The sequence below is a fragment of the Coenobita brevimanus genome, chromosome 22, assembly GCF_032717465.1.
Source record: "Coenobita brevimanus isolate Jiangsu-jjx chromosome 22, ASM3271746v2, whole genome shotgun sequence".
Lineage (NCBI taxonomy): Eukaryota > Metazoa > Arthropoda > Malacostraca > Decapoda > Coenobitidae > Coenobita > Coenobita brevimanus.
Window position 1 is genome coordinate 24,892,386 of NC_136975.1, and position 16,284 is coordinate 24,908,669.

A 16,284-nucleotide genomic window follows, 5' to 3' on the forward strand; every position below is an offset into this window, starting at 1 on the left:
ACCCAGACGAAGGCGGTGATGGGGATGATGGGGACGAGGGATTTGTGTCATGGGATTGGGAGGATGGGAGTGATTTTTCTCCCCTCATTCACCCCTTCACTGAGCAGGGGCGATCTGGCTGCATTGCTCCAGGAATTCACCGTAATTCCACCAGGTTGGATTTTTTCCACCTGTTTTTCAGTGAGGCATTTGTTGATCAGATTGTATACCAAACAAACCTGTTTGCAAGCGCCCAGCGCCTAGAGAGTGAAAGATTGGGAACAAGGAGTAGGCAATCTATCATCTATGATTACCCTGTCTCCATTCCAGAAATGTTCTTATTTTTTGCCCTGGTCCTTTTGATGGGTATTATCCGAAAGAATAGAATTCCTGCTTACTGGACTAGGGACCCTATTATGTTTACCCCAATATTTGGTCAAGTGATGAGCCGTAATCGGTTTCAACAAATTCTAAGTCGCCTCCATTTCTATGATGCTCATGACCCTGCAAATGCAAACAACACTGATAAAATGAGGCGAATTAGGTTGGTCTTTGATCACCTCAGGCAAACCTTTCATTCCTCATTCTGTCCCTATAGAGATCTCGTCATAGACGAGAGTCTCGTGTTGTGGAGAGGCAATATTTCATTCAGACAGTATATACCCAGCAAAAGGCACCGTTTTGGGTTCAAGATCTTTGTTATGTGCGACTGTAGGACTGGATACATGCAAGACATAGTCTTGTACACCGGTGCACAGACAGACATAATAGAAGATTGAAATATTGGACTGTTGGGAGCAGTGGTAAAGACGATGATAGAAGACTACCTTCATCGTGGTCACGTTCTCTACCTCGACAATTGGTACACTAGCCCTCTTCTCGCTCGTTATCTTCACACACATGAAACGGGAGTCTGTGGAACCGTAAAGGTGAACCGGCGTCACATGGCCAAGGTAGGGCGGAAACTTAGGAATGAGGTTGTCGTCTTCAAAGCCAACAACATCATTGCAACAATGTGGAACCACAACAGAGATGTAAGCCTCTTGTCCACGGTTCACCGCCCCTTGATGCACCGTACTGATTCAGTAGATTACCGTAGCGAGAGCAGGCGTCGTGTTTGGAAACCTGAGTGTGTTATGGATTACAATATAAACATGCGCCTCGTGGACCAGTCAGACTCCATGATATCGACGGTAGAGTGTGCCAGGACCACGATGAAGTGGTATAAAAAACTGTTCTTTCACTTGCTAGATATCACTGCTCTGAATTGCCACCACCTTCACGCCATGACAACAGGAGTTCAGGAAACATTTGAAGGGTTTGTGAGGGAGCTCACAAGAGAAATCTTTGCAAAGTATGCTGTTGAAAGGCCCCAACATCACACCCGCACTGCCCAAATTGCCCAAACTCTCCAGAGAATATCCGGCCACCATTTCTCCACTCCTATCCCTCTCCGGCCAAACAGACCTAGGCCCCAGTGCAGGTGTCACGTGTGCAGTAATTCCCAGGTGAGACTCACGACACAGAGGAAGGACACCCGCTATGAGTGCGTGTAGTGTGACCTGGGTCTCTGTATTCACCCATGTTTTAGTGAATATCACACGTTGATGCAATTTTAGTATGGTGTGAATGCGAAAGGACGCAGAAATTATGAGGTAAATGCGACAGACAGACGCTCAGTGAAATTATCAGTCATGTTGATCTCCAAATATTAGTATAAAGTGCATACGGGTAGAACATAAGTGAAAACATTGTAAGTATATAAATCTGCCCTAAGTTGAAACTTACATAGCGAGGGTTTTATGATGCGATATTCTGTCGCTCAGTGCAATAAATACGGCCCGTAATTATATAATTATTATTATTGGAAATTCTTACGGGTATAATATAAGTTCAAATTTTTGTAAGTGATGATATATATTCTAAGTCAAATATTCATAGCGTGTGTATAGAGATGTGATTTCCTGACGCTCAGTTGAATGAATAAGGCACGTATTAGTCAAAATAAAAGTCAGCAAGTGATAAAGTGAATAATTACTATATAAGTGTGTGAGTGAATTAGTATATAAGTGCGTGAGTATTATGTTTGTCGAAACATTCCTTGCGAGGGTATTTTCAGGCGATATTCTCACGCTCACATGAATAAATAACGGCAGTAAGTATGTACAGTGCATTATAGGGGTGTAAACGTGTGTAATGTAAGTGGGAAATTATAAGTGGAGTGAATAAATAAAGTAGATGATAAAACACGAGTGTTTGAGGTCGTGGTTGCTACGTGAATATGCGCTAGCATATCGCTAAATGCCCTCGTAATGAATGAAAATAATTGAAAACCTTTACAGCGGTGGAGGAAAGGTTCTATGTAAAGGAGAAAATAATTGGAAAGTGATAAAACAATTTGGTATGTTGAAATACGAGTCATAGCGAGTGCGCTTACTAAGCTGATGTGCGCTATACTTATGCTGCATGTCATCATAATGAATGAAAACATCTGAAAACACTTACAAACAGTTGTAATTGGTAAAATGTCATTGAAACAGAAGTATACAAGTAGAAAAAATGATAGGTTGACTCATACCAGACACTTAGCATATAGCATGTTACGACTCGGACCAAACTCGCTATGCTCGCGCGATGGTACAATGCTTATTTTTCATATATATGTGTCTGAAATCCATTATATTGTTACTGTTATTTTTTATTAGTTCAAATTCAATAAATATAGAGGTGTTGTGTGTTGTTTCTCCCATTATTCCTTACCACAGAAAATGTAAACGCATATACAGCCCATTAGAGAACACCATACCTGCGGGGGGGAACCGCACCTGTACGGACCACTTATAGACCGCGGGAACCACTTTCTTTGTGATTTTCCTTCGTTTCTCGACCTAAGCGGAAGTTTTAGCAAAAAAAAAAAAATTTCCAAAAAGGCTTGGGACTGGGGGATGTCATAGGTGCAGAAAACCTCGGGACGTGACGGGTTAAAGCTGGCACTACCACTCCTTCAAGTAAGCCTCATGTACCTGCAACACTTAAGCCTCTGTTTCTTATCAAGGCCTTCATGGCACCAGCTATTCTCCTTCCTTGTGCCACTCTGCTTTCCACTTCTTTTGCACATTTTCCTCTCTCTCACTATACCCATGTATTTGACCTCTCTCACCAGTTCCAGTCTCTTTCCATTCAATGTAACATCACACTGAGAGTCACCTTTCTCGATTACCATCACTTTACTCTTTTCTACATTTACTCTCAAGGCATAACGCTCACAGACAGCAGCAAAACTCTGCTCTAGTCTACCAATTTCTTGTCTGGTATTTGCAATTATCGCTGCATCATCAGCACACAGCAAATTTCAGATATTCCATTCATCACCATTCATTACCAACGCCATCCCTTTCTCCGTTACTCATGTTTTTACTTTTCTCATCACCCCATCCATATATATATATATATATATATATATATATATATATATATATATATATATATATATATATATATATATTGAACAACCATGGGAACATCACACAACCATGTCGCATGCCCACACTGAACATGAACCATTCACTTAGATGCCCATTTACCTTTACACATGCCTCACTACCGTCATAGAAACTCCTGACCTCACCTAGAAGCTTACTATCTACATCGTACATGCGCAAAACCTTCCGCAATCCTCCTCTGTCTGCTTTTTCATATGCTTCTTCCACATCCATAAATTCCATAAGCACCTTTTAGTCCTTCTTACAAGCCTACTTCACTATTTGTCTCATTGCAAATATTTGATCCACACATCCTCTGCCATTCCTAAAGCCACCCTGTTCGTCACTCGCTAGAACTTCTGATATCTCTCTTACATCTCCATAGTAATTCTTCTGCATACCTTCCCTACAACACTTAGTAAACTTATGCCACGATAATTCTTGCACTCACTTCGCTCACCATTATTTTTGTACAGGGGTACAATTACAACCTTTTTCCAATGTGCCGGCACAGTTTCACTCATCCATGCCTCGAACAAGCCCTTCATTCCGCCCTCTCCACTACACTTAATCATCTCTGCTTAAACCTGATCAACCCCAGCTGCTTTCCTATTTTTCAGCCGCTTCACAGCGTTCTTCACCTGTGCGAGTGTCACGTTTCCTGGCACTGCATTCTTTCTCTGCACACCCCCAAAACCAATCATGTTTACAGTTGCTCTGTTGTTTCTATTCCTATTAATCAGGCTTTCAAAATATTCTTTCCATCTGGTCCTTACTTCATTCCCATGGGTTAATAATCTACCACTTACATCCATCACATTTCCACATTTCTTGACGCTGTCACATCTACATTTCCTCACCTACATCATTTACCTCCTTCTTTTTCCTCTTCACTGGTCCATTTACGTGCTTCTTGCTCTCAAAATGTTCAGTTCTTATTTCAATTGAACCCCTGTCCTGTAACCACTATAGCCACTTCCTCCTCTTTTCCTCCAGTAGTCTGTTAACCTCTTCATCCCACCATGCCATACTTTTTTTCTTTGTTGTTACTCTTGCCACACCACACACCTCTTTAGCATTCCCAATTAAGCACTCCCTATATGCATTCCACAGGCTGTCTGGATCCATTTCATTCCAGTTCACTGATTCCAACTCCTCCCCTACTTTTGGCATGTATTCATCTGCCATTTCTTTGATCCTCAGCTAATCAAATTTCAGTCTTTCTCCTTGACTGCTCCTCTCTCTTCTGGTCCACCTCACTCCTCGCAGCTTGATCTTGCATACTACAGTCATATGATCTGACAGACCTCCACGTCGTCCTATCATGGCCCTCGTATCTGCAACCATTCCCAGCATCGACCTCTCTACAAGCAGATAATCAACCAGGTTCCTTTCAACACGATCTCCGTTACCTCTATACAGTCTTTATTTAAGTGCAACTTTGTGTTTGAAATACGAGTTACAAATGCACAGCCTCCATTCCTGACACATATCCTTCAGTTGCTTCCCATTATCATTTTCTTCTGGTACTCCATTACAACCCATTATGTCAACCTCAGGACCAGTGCCTACGCTTCCATTCATATCGTCCATTATGATCACTTTATAGCTCCCTGGCATTTCTCTCACTACTTCATCCAGCTCATCCTAAAACCTATTTTTCTCTTTCTTGTTCCTCTCATCACACGGTGCATACGCTACAATGACTGCCACTTTCACCTTGTCAGACTTGAACCTGAAATACATAGCCTACATCTCGAGATGACACATTTGTAATATCTCATTCCACTCTGACACACCCCATTCATCAACAAAGCAACTCCTTCCTTGCATTTTCTTCGCCCATTCATGCCTTATTTTACAAATTTCACACCCTCCCTCTCCTCCATTTCACACCCTTTCATCTTTGTTTTACACAGTGACATCACGGTATAGCTCGCACTCTTGAACACATTCACCACTTCCACCCTCTTGCACTCCTCATTAACACCTCTCACATTCCACATGGCCATGCAAATCTGCCCATTTAGTTGCAGCCCTGGGCAGGAACTGGACCTCCGAGGCTCTCCAAAATGTCTGCCATTATTAACCCTCTCACACACCATCAGTTTCCAGTTAAGTTTCCGGGCTCTCCCACAGAACCAAACCCCGCTCAGGCTGGCTCCACTCACGTGGAAAGGAAAAAAATCTTATGGCCAAATTTACCCTCGGAAAGTGCTTATATTGTTATAAATTGCATCCCATCATCTTCGCTGATGTTTATACTATTAGATAAGCCAAAAAAAAAAAAAAACATAAAACATGAATAAATGTACAAAAATGAAGCAAGAATAAACTTTATTTTGGTGAAAACTAGCTCCTTATAACTTCCTAACATCACTGGAAAAATTTTTCCCGTGATGCACGGTTGCAAAGGACATGTCAATATGCAGAATTTCACGAGCTTTCAAATGAGTTTGGTTTCGAGTTGATACATCCAATAGTTTTCGATTAAATTGAAAAAAATACAAAAAATCACCTATAGAAGTCTGGTTTATTATTTCGTATGTTATTATTGAGACTGTAAGAAACATATATGTAAATTCTATCCAGTTTTGTAGCCCAAAGGTTAAGGAAGCCCGGTATATAATTCACCATGTTATAACCCTTATTGTTATTGAGAAAATGAATTTTGAAAAGTTACGATGGGTTGCGCGTGGTAACAGAACGTACACTCCGGTCCGTAGGCGGAGTATGTTCGTCTTTCAGAACTTTTCCCAAAATAATTATTTGCACACATAGGTTACTTTGCTTTACAAAAGTATGCATAAGAAATCAATTTGATCATGCTTTCTTCGGATTTTTTATGCTACCTATACTTTACGAGTAAAATGACTGAGAGAATAGCAATGAAATGACCACACGTTGTTTATGAGAAATATATAGTAAACACACAATTTATACTTTACAATACAATAATATAGAAACTAGACAAATAAGCTGGTTACTCATGTCCTCTAGCAGTGTTGTACTGTTTCTTGAGAGGAGATGGAGTTGCAGAGACGAGGAAAGGTACGATCACAGCGTGTGTGTGTGTGTGTGTGTGTGTGTGTGTGTGTGTGTGTGTGTGTGTGTGTGTGTGTGTGTATTTGTGATGTGTGAGTGTCTCTGTGTGTGTGAGTACTTGTGATGTGTGTGTCTACTGTATGTGTGTGTGTGTGTGAGTATTTGTGATGTGTGTGTGTGTGTGTGTGTGTGTGTGTGTGTGTGTGTGTCTGTGCATGTGTGTGTGTGTGTGTGTGTGTGTGTGTGTGTGTGTGTGTGTGTGTGTGTGTGTGTGTGTGTGTGTGTGTGTGTGTGTGTGTGTGTGATGTGTGTGTGTGTGTGTGTGTGTGTGTGTGTGAGTACTTGTGTTGTGTGTGTGTGTGTGTGTGTGTGTGTGTGTGTGTGTGTGTGTGAGTATTTGTGATGTGTGAGTGCCTATGTGTGTGTGTGTGTGTATGTGTGTGTGTGTGTCTGTCTGTGCGTGTGTGTGTGTGTGTGTGTGTGTGTGTGTGTGTGTGTGTGTGTGTGTGTGTGCATGTTTGCAATGTGATTTACTGCTGTATGCTTTCATCAGTATGGTACTGATGAAAATATAGTCCTCTGCAGAGCAGCACATCACAGTGAGGATGTATATAAGCTGGTGTCCATTCCCCTCTTGTGCAAATAGCACAGCAAACACTGCAGCCTTTTCCTGTCAGGGATTCTCTCCAGGGTGTGGTGCAGTATTGAGTCCAAGCGTGTCCAGTTGTCCACATATCGACGGTGCTTGGACGGCGGTGCTCCTCCATCTCTTTGCCTCCGTACTCATGCTGGAGGTGCAGTGGCAGGAGTTGGCCAAGTAACTCCTGACGGGTCAGCTACTGCGGGAGGTGGAGAAGTTGTGGGAGTAACTGGCCAAGTTACTCCTGACGGACTAGCTACTGCAGGAACTGGAGTGATGGTTGCAGGAGGTGGAGCAATTGTTGCAGGTAGAGTGGAGGCTGCAATTGATGGAGTAGTTGCTGCAGGTACAGGTGGTCGTCATCACGAGGGAAGGTCAAGGGCATGGTAGAGGACATGACCCGATGCCAGCCACTCCTCCCCCCAGAATGCTAGGAGTTTGTGACATATGTGCTCCTGGAATTCTAGGAAAGTCATAGGCCCGGTGGTGTTCTTCTTGAAGAGGGTGTAGGAACTGAACAGGGCCATGTGAATGAAACAGAAAGTCAGTTTCTTGGTCCATTTGACCCCTCTTCTTTAGGCGGGGTAGTATTGGACCATCTGATCGAAATGATCCACCCCTCCCATGTGCCGATTGTAGTCCTCCACCATGAGAGGCTTGTTCGCGGTTTTGACAATGTGGTGGAATCTCCCATCTGGCTGGACCCTTAACCTTCCCATGCACCTGCTTAGGGATGGTGGTGTTGCTGTGGAAGGTGGACACCATTCTTACAATATGTTTTTCCTTCCACAGCAACACCACTACACTGCCCTTGTGCCTAGCTTCCACTCCATCATCAGGAATGCGTCTAGCACTGCTGATGTCGAGCTCCCTCGGTGCTCCCCTTGCAAGTCGTACTGTGCCACACACATATACTCCCTCTGTGAAGAGGCTTTTGCACAGTGATAGAGTTGTAATAATTATCCATATACAACTCGTATTCTTTGCCCTTCAAAGGTTCAACGAGGCCTCACACTGTGTTTTCTAGAGATTTCTTCTCCCATGTGTATACCTCGAAATGACAAATGTAGCCACACCTTGCCTCAGCCAAGATGTAGAGTTTGATGGCATACTTTTGGGGCTTCATAGGGTTATATAAACGGACGAAGTCCCTCCCCTTTCAATGCAGAGATCTCTCATCCAGGCTAAGATGTTCGGCCGGGATGTAAACCTCCTTGAACCTCGGAAGGAGATACTTCATCACTGTGTGAAGCATTACTAGCTGAACTTGATTGTCCTCGGGTATGGCGAGACTATTGAATGCATGAAAATCCTTCATGATGGCCCTGAAGTGCTTTCCACTCATAGTTCACTGAAGTGTGGGGTAATCATAAACCTCTGTGGAATGCCAATAGTGTCTTATGGTTGGCAGTTCACAAATCCCCATAAGAAAGTATACCTCGAGGAACCGGGCCATCTCCTCTTCATTGCAGAGGTATCAAACACCTAGTGAAGTCCCCAGGAACCTGGTATAGTTGTTGGTTTTGACTGTCAGGTAGATCAACAACTCCCTGGTAAAAAAAAGTTGGAAGTATTGGAGTGGTGTTCTTGGTGCTGCCACTCTCAAACCTGGGGTTTCAGTGGAGTGGCCAGCATTGGGTGTGAATGACCCAGAACTCCAGGTTTTATCCCGACGGTCTGCACCTGAAGATGTGTGTGGCGCACACGACCCTGAGCCAGATGACTACCTATTGGTCGCCCAAAGTTACCTCGCCTGGGCACACACCACCCTTGTCTCTGTGGTGGGGAGGGAGATGGTGATGATGATTGTGCTGATGATTGCTGGGTGGATGAAGGTTCAGGTGATCATGGTGATAGAAATGGTTGTGGTGATGGTTATGATGAAGACGGTTGTGGTGGTGATGGTTGTGACGAATATGGTTGTGGTGGTGATGGTTGGTGTGAAGATGGTTGTGGTAAAGATGATTGTGGTAAAAATGATTGTGGAGAAAATGGTTGTAGTAAAGATGAGTGTGATGGACATGGTTGTGGAGGAGATGGTTGCGGTGGTGGTGGTGGTGGTGATGGTGGTGGTGGTGGTGGTGGTGGTGGTGGTGCTGCTGCTGCTGCTGCTGATGATGATGATGATGATGATGATGGCTGAAATTCATGGGGAAGGAAGTGTGAAGGGGACAGTGACTGTCACGGGGTTTTTTATAATATCACGGTAATTTTGATATAAATGGTTAAATGTTATTTAAATTGATAATAATATTCAATAATACTGAAGAGCAGGGACAATGATTGTCTTGCTAAATCGTGCAACGATTCTCTAAGAACGAGAATTCAAAAACTTTCTCAACAGTACACAGCAGAGACTAATTACTCACAATTGCTGACTTACTGTACTGTTAGCCTCTGGAGAAAGTTACTTCACCCCTGACAATAAATAACTAATACTAATAATAATATCAGGCTCTTGCTGATGCTTTAACTCCTATCTGGCACAACGGATTTTAAGTTAATACAACAAGACTGGTCTAAGTACCAGTTATGAAAGCAAACGTTTATGCAAGCTAGGAGCTGTATGGAAAATAAGCTTAATTATGGAGAAATGAAACAAGATTTTACTTTACATTGAGCTCAAGAAAAAGAACTGTTAAATTTATTAATTACAAAAAATAAATTTAACGTTACAATTCAAATCAAATTAAATGAGACGCACTCACTCACTCACACAAAAGCTAAATACTTACGCCTAGGAAAAAACACCTTAACTAAACTCTTATGACTACAAAATACAAAAAGGAAATACTAGTCAATGAATGCGGTGTATCACCCAAAGCTGGAGAACTAAAGGTGGGAGCTTGGAGAAACTGTAAGTGGAGTTTGGGTACTAGCTGACCTCTCGCACTGCTGCACAGGTCCTGTCTCCGTCACAGCAAACACTAGACTGAATTCAAAATACATTGTATGGGCAGGACGCACAAGCCACCGGAAGAAGGCGTGGCTAACGGTTAAGGCAAGCAGAGGCGAACGATAAAGAAACAATTGTATCGCTCAGTAGAGCACTAAGTGACGTGCATTAAATCGGTCACTTTTGAAAGTGACGAATGTTTTGAAAAGTATACTCCGAAATGGAGGGAGAAACGGTTAGCTGAGCGATACACAGTGAGTTTTCCACTAATAGTTCGTGGCTTCTCACAAAAGGGAAATGTCGCGAATTGATTCGTGACATTACGCCCTTACAAAGTTAAATTTTTTCCTTATGGGAAAAAATTTGTGGATATATATATATGTACACATCCTAAGTCATTCGCACAAGATTCACACTGTGGTGTGTGTGCTATCCTGCTACAGGAGAAAGTCGCAGTCGCCAGTGAGCGAAAAAAAACTCGTATTTACGTTAATACAAGCAAGCTCGAGGGAAAAACTCCGTGACGACGGTGAAAATCCTGTACTCAGGTCAAACTGAGCGAAAAGTCGCTACATTTACACTGACAACTAATTGTTGTGTAGTGTGATGTATGTAATACACAGTGTAGGTGTGACAGTTGTAGTGTAACTGTACCTATGTGTAAAATGACACAGTAAATAATATGGCGACGATGAAGGCAGAGGAGAAGAGGCGGCAGCGTGCGGCAGACGATCAGCTGGCCCGCACAGCAAAACTGCTACACCCATTGCTGAACCTGCAAAACCAATTGAGGTGGAGCATCAAAAGTGTCAATGAGACAAAATTTTATCATGTTACAATTACTCTCTCTGCCTAGCAGTCAGTGCTACGACGTACATTCGAGGTCGCCATTAATTATAGCACACGATTATGGTCGGCAAGTTGAGAATCCTTGTGCAAACTTGGGTCTTCCATAGCCTCAAGTCGCCTTTGCGGAGTTCTCTCTAGAACTTCCCCCTTAACCTACAGTACTTATATTAGTATCGGGGAGCTGAGAATCCTTGTGCAAACTTGGGTCTTCCATAGCCTCAAGTCGCCTCTGCGGAGTTCTCTCTCGAACTTCCCCCTTAACCTACAGTACTTATATTAGTATCGGGAAGCTGAGAATCCTTGTGCAAACTTGGGTCTTCCATAGCCTCAAGTCGCCTCTGCGGAGTTCTCTCTCGAACTTCCCCCTTAACCTACAGTACTTATATTAGTATCAGGGAGCTGAGAATCCTTGTGCAAACTTGGGTCTTCCATAGCCTCAAGTCGCCTCTGCGGAGTTCTCTCTCTAACTTCCCCCTTAACCTACAGTACTTATATTAGTATCGGGGAGCTGAGAATCCTTGTGCAAACTTGGGTCTTCCATAGCCTCAAGTCGCCTCTGCGGAATTCTCACTTCCCCCTTAACCTACAGTACTTATATTAGTATTGGGGAGCTGAGAATCCTTGTGCAAACTTGGGTCTTCCATAGCCTCAAGTCGCCTCTGCGGAATTCTCACTTCCCCCTTAACCTACAGTACTTATATTAGTATTGGGGAGCTGAGAATCCTTGTGCAAACTTGGGTCTTCCATAGCCTCAAGTCGCCTCTGCGGAATTCTCACTTCCCCCTTAACCTACAGTACACGTGTATGTACAGGCCCTGGACATACTGTGTCCTGTGGGGCCAACAAGTGAGACGTCAGGTCTACACTTTTGACTGGGAACCAGGCTGGTCCTTGGATTACTTAAATCTCTGAGGATGCCTATCACGGAACCCAGCATACAACAACTGCCCATGTTAGTCAGCAGTTAGTAGGCGAGACATCAGATCTGCACCTACGTTATCACTTCCCTTGATGTATCTCACAACAAGGTTAAACTGCTGTAAATACAGTGTCCAGCGTGTCAATCTTGCATTAGCCGTCTTGGTCGTGCTAAGACTAATGAGAGGCATATGGTCAGTTTCCAGAACAAATGATGCCCCAAATAAATAATAATAATATTTTTTAACACCATCAACCACAGCCAAGAGTTCCTTCTCAACAGGACTATAATTCCTCTCGGTGGGTTTTAGCCTACGGCTGTGGTATGCTACTGGGAAGATTCCACCTTCCGATTCCTGCATCAATACGGCACCTACTCCATCTTGTGAAGCATCAGTGCGCAGTATGAAAGGTTTGCTGGAATCAGGCAACTGCAAGATAGGCTCCTTGCACAACATATTCTTGAGGGTGGCAAAAGATCTCTCTTGCGCTTCTCCCCATTCAATGGTGTTTGGAGCATATTTCCGTAGCACTTCGTACAACGGTTGGGCAATGAGAGCAAAGTTGGGGATAAAACTCCTATAATACCCCACTAGGCCAAGAAATGCCCTAACCTGTTTCTTGGTCACGGGTCTCGGGGCTTCTTTAACCTTCCTGATCTTGTCACCCTGACACCTGCAGTGATTGTTGCCAACAATATGACCGAGGAACTCCACCTCACTGTGAGCAATCTTGCATTTGCTAGGCTTCACAGTCATGTTGAAACTCTGGAGTCTACTGAAGACAATTTCCAAGAGTCTGAGGTGCTCCTCCAATGTGGCGGAATGAACGAGGACATCGTCAACGAACATCTCTACTCCTACAATACCATGGAGCACTTGTCTCATGGCACGATTGAATACTGCTGGGGAATTGGTAAGTCCAAATGGGAGGACTTTATACTGGTACAACCCCCTAGGAGTAGCAAAGGCAGTGAACTGACGACTCTCAGGATGAAGGGGAATCTGGAAGAATCCCTTCGCTAGGTCGAGCTTCGTGAAATATCGTGACCCTGCCAGCTTGGAGAAGATGGCAATATGGTCACCCATTGGCTCAGCATCCACTTTGGTGATTGCATTGAGCCTTCTATAGTCGCCACAAATCCTGACTCCACCATCTTTCTTGCGGACTACTACCATCGGACTACAGTAAGGAGATGAGGACTTTTCGATAATGCCTGCAGTCTCCATGTCAGCAATTTCCTTATCTACTGCACCCTGTAGTCGATGGGAATCGGATATGGCTTAACCTTTATAGGAGCATTGCTGGTCAACTCAATTTTATGACACGCAACCTTTGCAAGTCTAGGTTGGTCTGAGAAGACATCAGCATACTGACAGAGCAGTGACCATAAGGCATTCTGGTCCCCTACTGCTAAGTCAGGGTTAAGTAAAACATCTCCGACAGTCTCTTCCTGATGGGACTGAGCGGTTAAGGGCTCGTCATCATGGTCATCAGCTGGGATCACTGCAGCTGCCCCGGTTTCTTCCAGTGGCTGGTCACTATCATCAGCTACTCGTAGGCCAGTCTCCTCGGGGTCTGACTCATGATAAGCCTTCAACATGTTAATGTGGAACCTTTTACGAAGATTCCCCATCTGTATTATGTAGTTGAGGTCTGAAATGCGCTCTACTACATCGAATGGACCCTTCCACTGCGCCAATAACTTGTTCTGGGCAGTGGGGAGTAATACCAAGCATTTATCGCCTGGACTAAACTTCTGAAGCTTTGCCTTCTTATCGTAATAAGCCTTTTGAACTTCACGCGCCTTGATCAGTTCTTCCTTAGCTAACTCGCACGTCGACTGGAGGCGGTCAGCCAAATCAAGGACGTAGGTGTAGGTGGTCTTGACTTCAGGGTCGGGTTCTTCATCGTCCCATAACTCACGAAGGACTTGAAGTGGGCCCCGGACCGACCTCCCATACACCAGTTCAAAGGGTGAGAATTTCAATGAATGCTGTGGGGCTTCTCGATAAGCAAATAGAAGAGGAGCAATGAACCGCGGCCATTCCTTTGGCTGTTTGGCGGTCATGTGCCTCAACATCTTCTTGAGAGTTCCATTGAACCTCTCACACAACCCGTTACACATGGGATGATACGGCGTAGTTCGTAAGCCTCGGATGGACAGCAACCTGAACGTTTCGTTCATCATTGCCGAAGTGAACTGCGAACCCCGGTCGCTTAAGACTTCCTTAGGGATACCTACACGACAGAACACTTCAATTAATGCCTCAGCAACAGTGATGGCCTCTATATTCTTAAGGGCCACGGCTTCAGGCCACCGTGTGCTGAAATCAACTATAGTGAGGATATACTTTGATCCATCACTAGCCCTAGGAGAGATTGGCCCAACTATGTCAACTGCTACTCTCTCGAACGGTTCAGAGATTATGGGCATTGGCTTCAATGGTGCAGGACGGACACGTCCCCGGTCAGTGGTACGCTGACACACATCACAGGAACGTACGAGCCTCGTTATTTCCCGTCCCATTCCTGGCCAGAAAAAGTCAGCATGGATGCGGTCAGAGGTCTTCTTTTGACCCATGTGACCTCCCATCACTGAACAGTGACCTAATTCAAACACTGCTCGGCGATACTTTGCAGGAACGACGAACTGCAGTCGAACCTCACCCTGGGGTGTCTGTGACTCACGGTACAGCCGTCCTCGCTTACGAAGGAACCTGGCTTGTCCTCCCCGTGAATACTTGATCACTTTACCCTCCAGCTTCTTGCGCACTGAGGCAAGTGTCAAGTCAGTCTGTTGCTCTTGGACAACATCTTGACTACGAATCAGATCTTGCGGCGTTGCGATGGTCAACGGAGTGACGCGATTTGGAGCCTTGGCCATGGCTCGTGTTATCGCAGCAGCCGAAGTCTGAGTAGCAACATCTACGGCACAACTATTTTTGATGCCAGCGATGTTACCTAATATGAGGTCAAATAGAGGTTCTGGCATGACAACTGCAAGTGTCGTACCAGTATAAAATGGAGATGCCACCTGGATACGTGCCTCAGGGAACAATCTCACTGATCCATCAATAAGTCTAACTTGGATCTGTCGACCTGTATACTCATCAGGCTGAACTAAACTCTGCTTAACAGAGCAACCTGAGGAATCATTGTCCCTCAGGACATTTACAGAAACACCTCCCACAGACCCTGGCTGAACAAGAAAGGCAGTGTTGTTGGTGGAAGGGTCTGAGGAGGTAGCAGTCAGTCATTCATGAGACTGCGGAACAACCAATGCAGCAAACGTGGCGCCCTGGGAACTAGGTGTCTGAGGAGAGTTCATGGTCGGAGGGGGACTTGTGAAGTGTTGGGAAGTACCTGTACTGGTAGAGATGGCACCACCGGGTACTTGTGGAATGAAGGCTGCATTTGCCTCCTGCCTCCGATACACTAATTGACCAGACTGAGGGTTACGTGGCTTGTCCTTGTATTGCTGCTGCTGCTGCTTGGGGAACTGCTGCTGGTTGGGGTGCTTGTTGTACCGCTTCCAAGCAGGCTGCTGTGTATTTTGCCCCTGATCCTTCTGTGGTTTTGGACCTTGGCCATTACTCTGAGAACGGCCTTGGTGCTGGGATTCAGTCTGAGACGGCTTCCCAGACTTGGCAGTATCTTTTCTGCTCCAGGTGTTTTGCTTACGAGCTTGATACCCGTATGCAGTAAAGAATGCGTCAGCCTTCTCTGCCATTTGGCTGGCATCTTTCACCTGGCAGATCTTAAGCTGTGCTATGAGCTCAGCAGGCCACGACCTCTCTAGCTGTGTAAGCAGCATAAGGTCAATTATCCCCTCACGCGTGGAAGGAGTTTCATCTTTCTCCATCCACTCATTTAAGTAAGCTGTGAGACGATCAAGGAACTGAACAGCTGTCTCCTTGTCTTGGAGACGAGCTCGCATGAACTGAACTTTGGCGTCGTCTACTGTGAGACCATAGGCCTTAATGAGGGCAGCTTTCATCATCTCATATGTGAAATTGTCTCCACGAATTCTGTGGAGAATATCGAGGGCAGGGCCCTCAAATAGGCTAAGAAACTGAAGCCGCTTAGCTGCCTCATCCAGTTGATACATGTCTGCCATGTCCTCAAAACGAGCTATGTACGGGTCGATTCGCTCGCTTTCCTTGTATGAAGGAAGCTTGATGCGTGGGGTCGCCAGGACATGTGCAGGGAGAACGCTCGTGGAGCTTGGACCGACTGCACCAGACGTGTCTGAAGCCAAGGAATCTTGCTTGAGCTTCAGCACTTCAAGTTCATGTTTTTCTCATGCCTCTCGCTCGGCACGTTCGTGTTCTCGTTCTCTGTCTCGTTGTTCACGCTCGTATTCGCGCTGTTCTCGCTCGTATTCGCGCTGTTCTCGCTCGTATTCGTGCTGTTCTCGCTCGCATTCGTGCTGAATCTTACGCTCTTCACGGGCATCATTCTCGCGCTGCTGC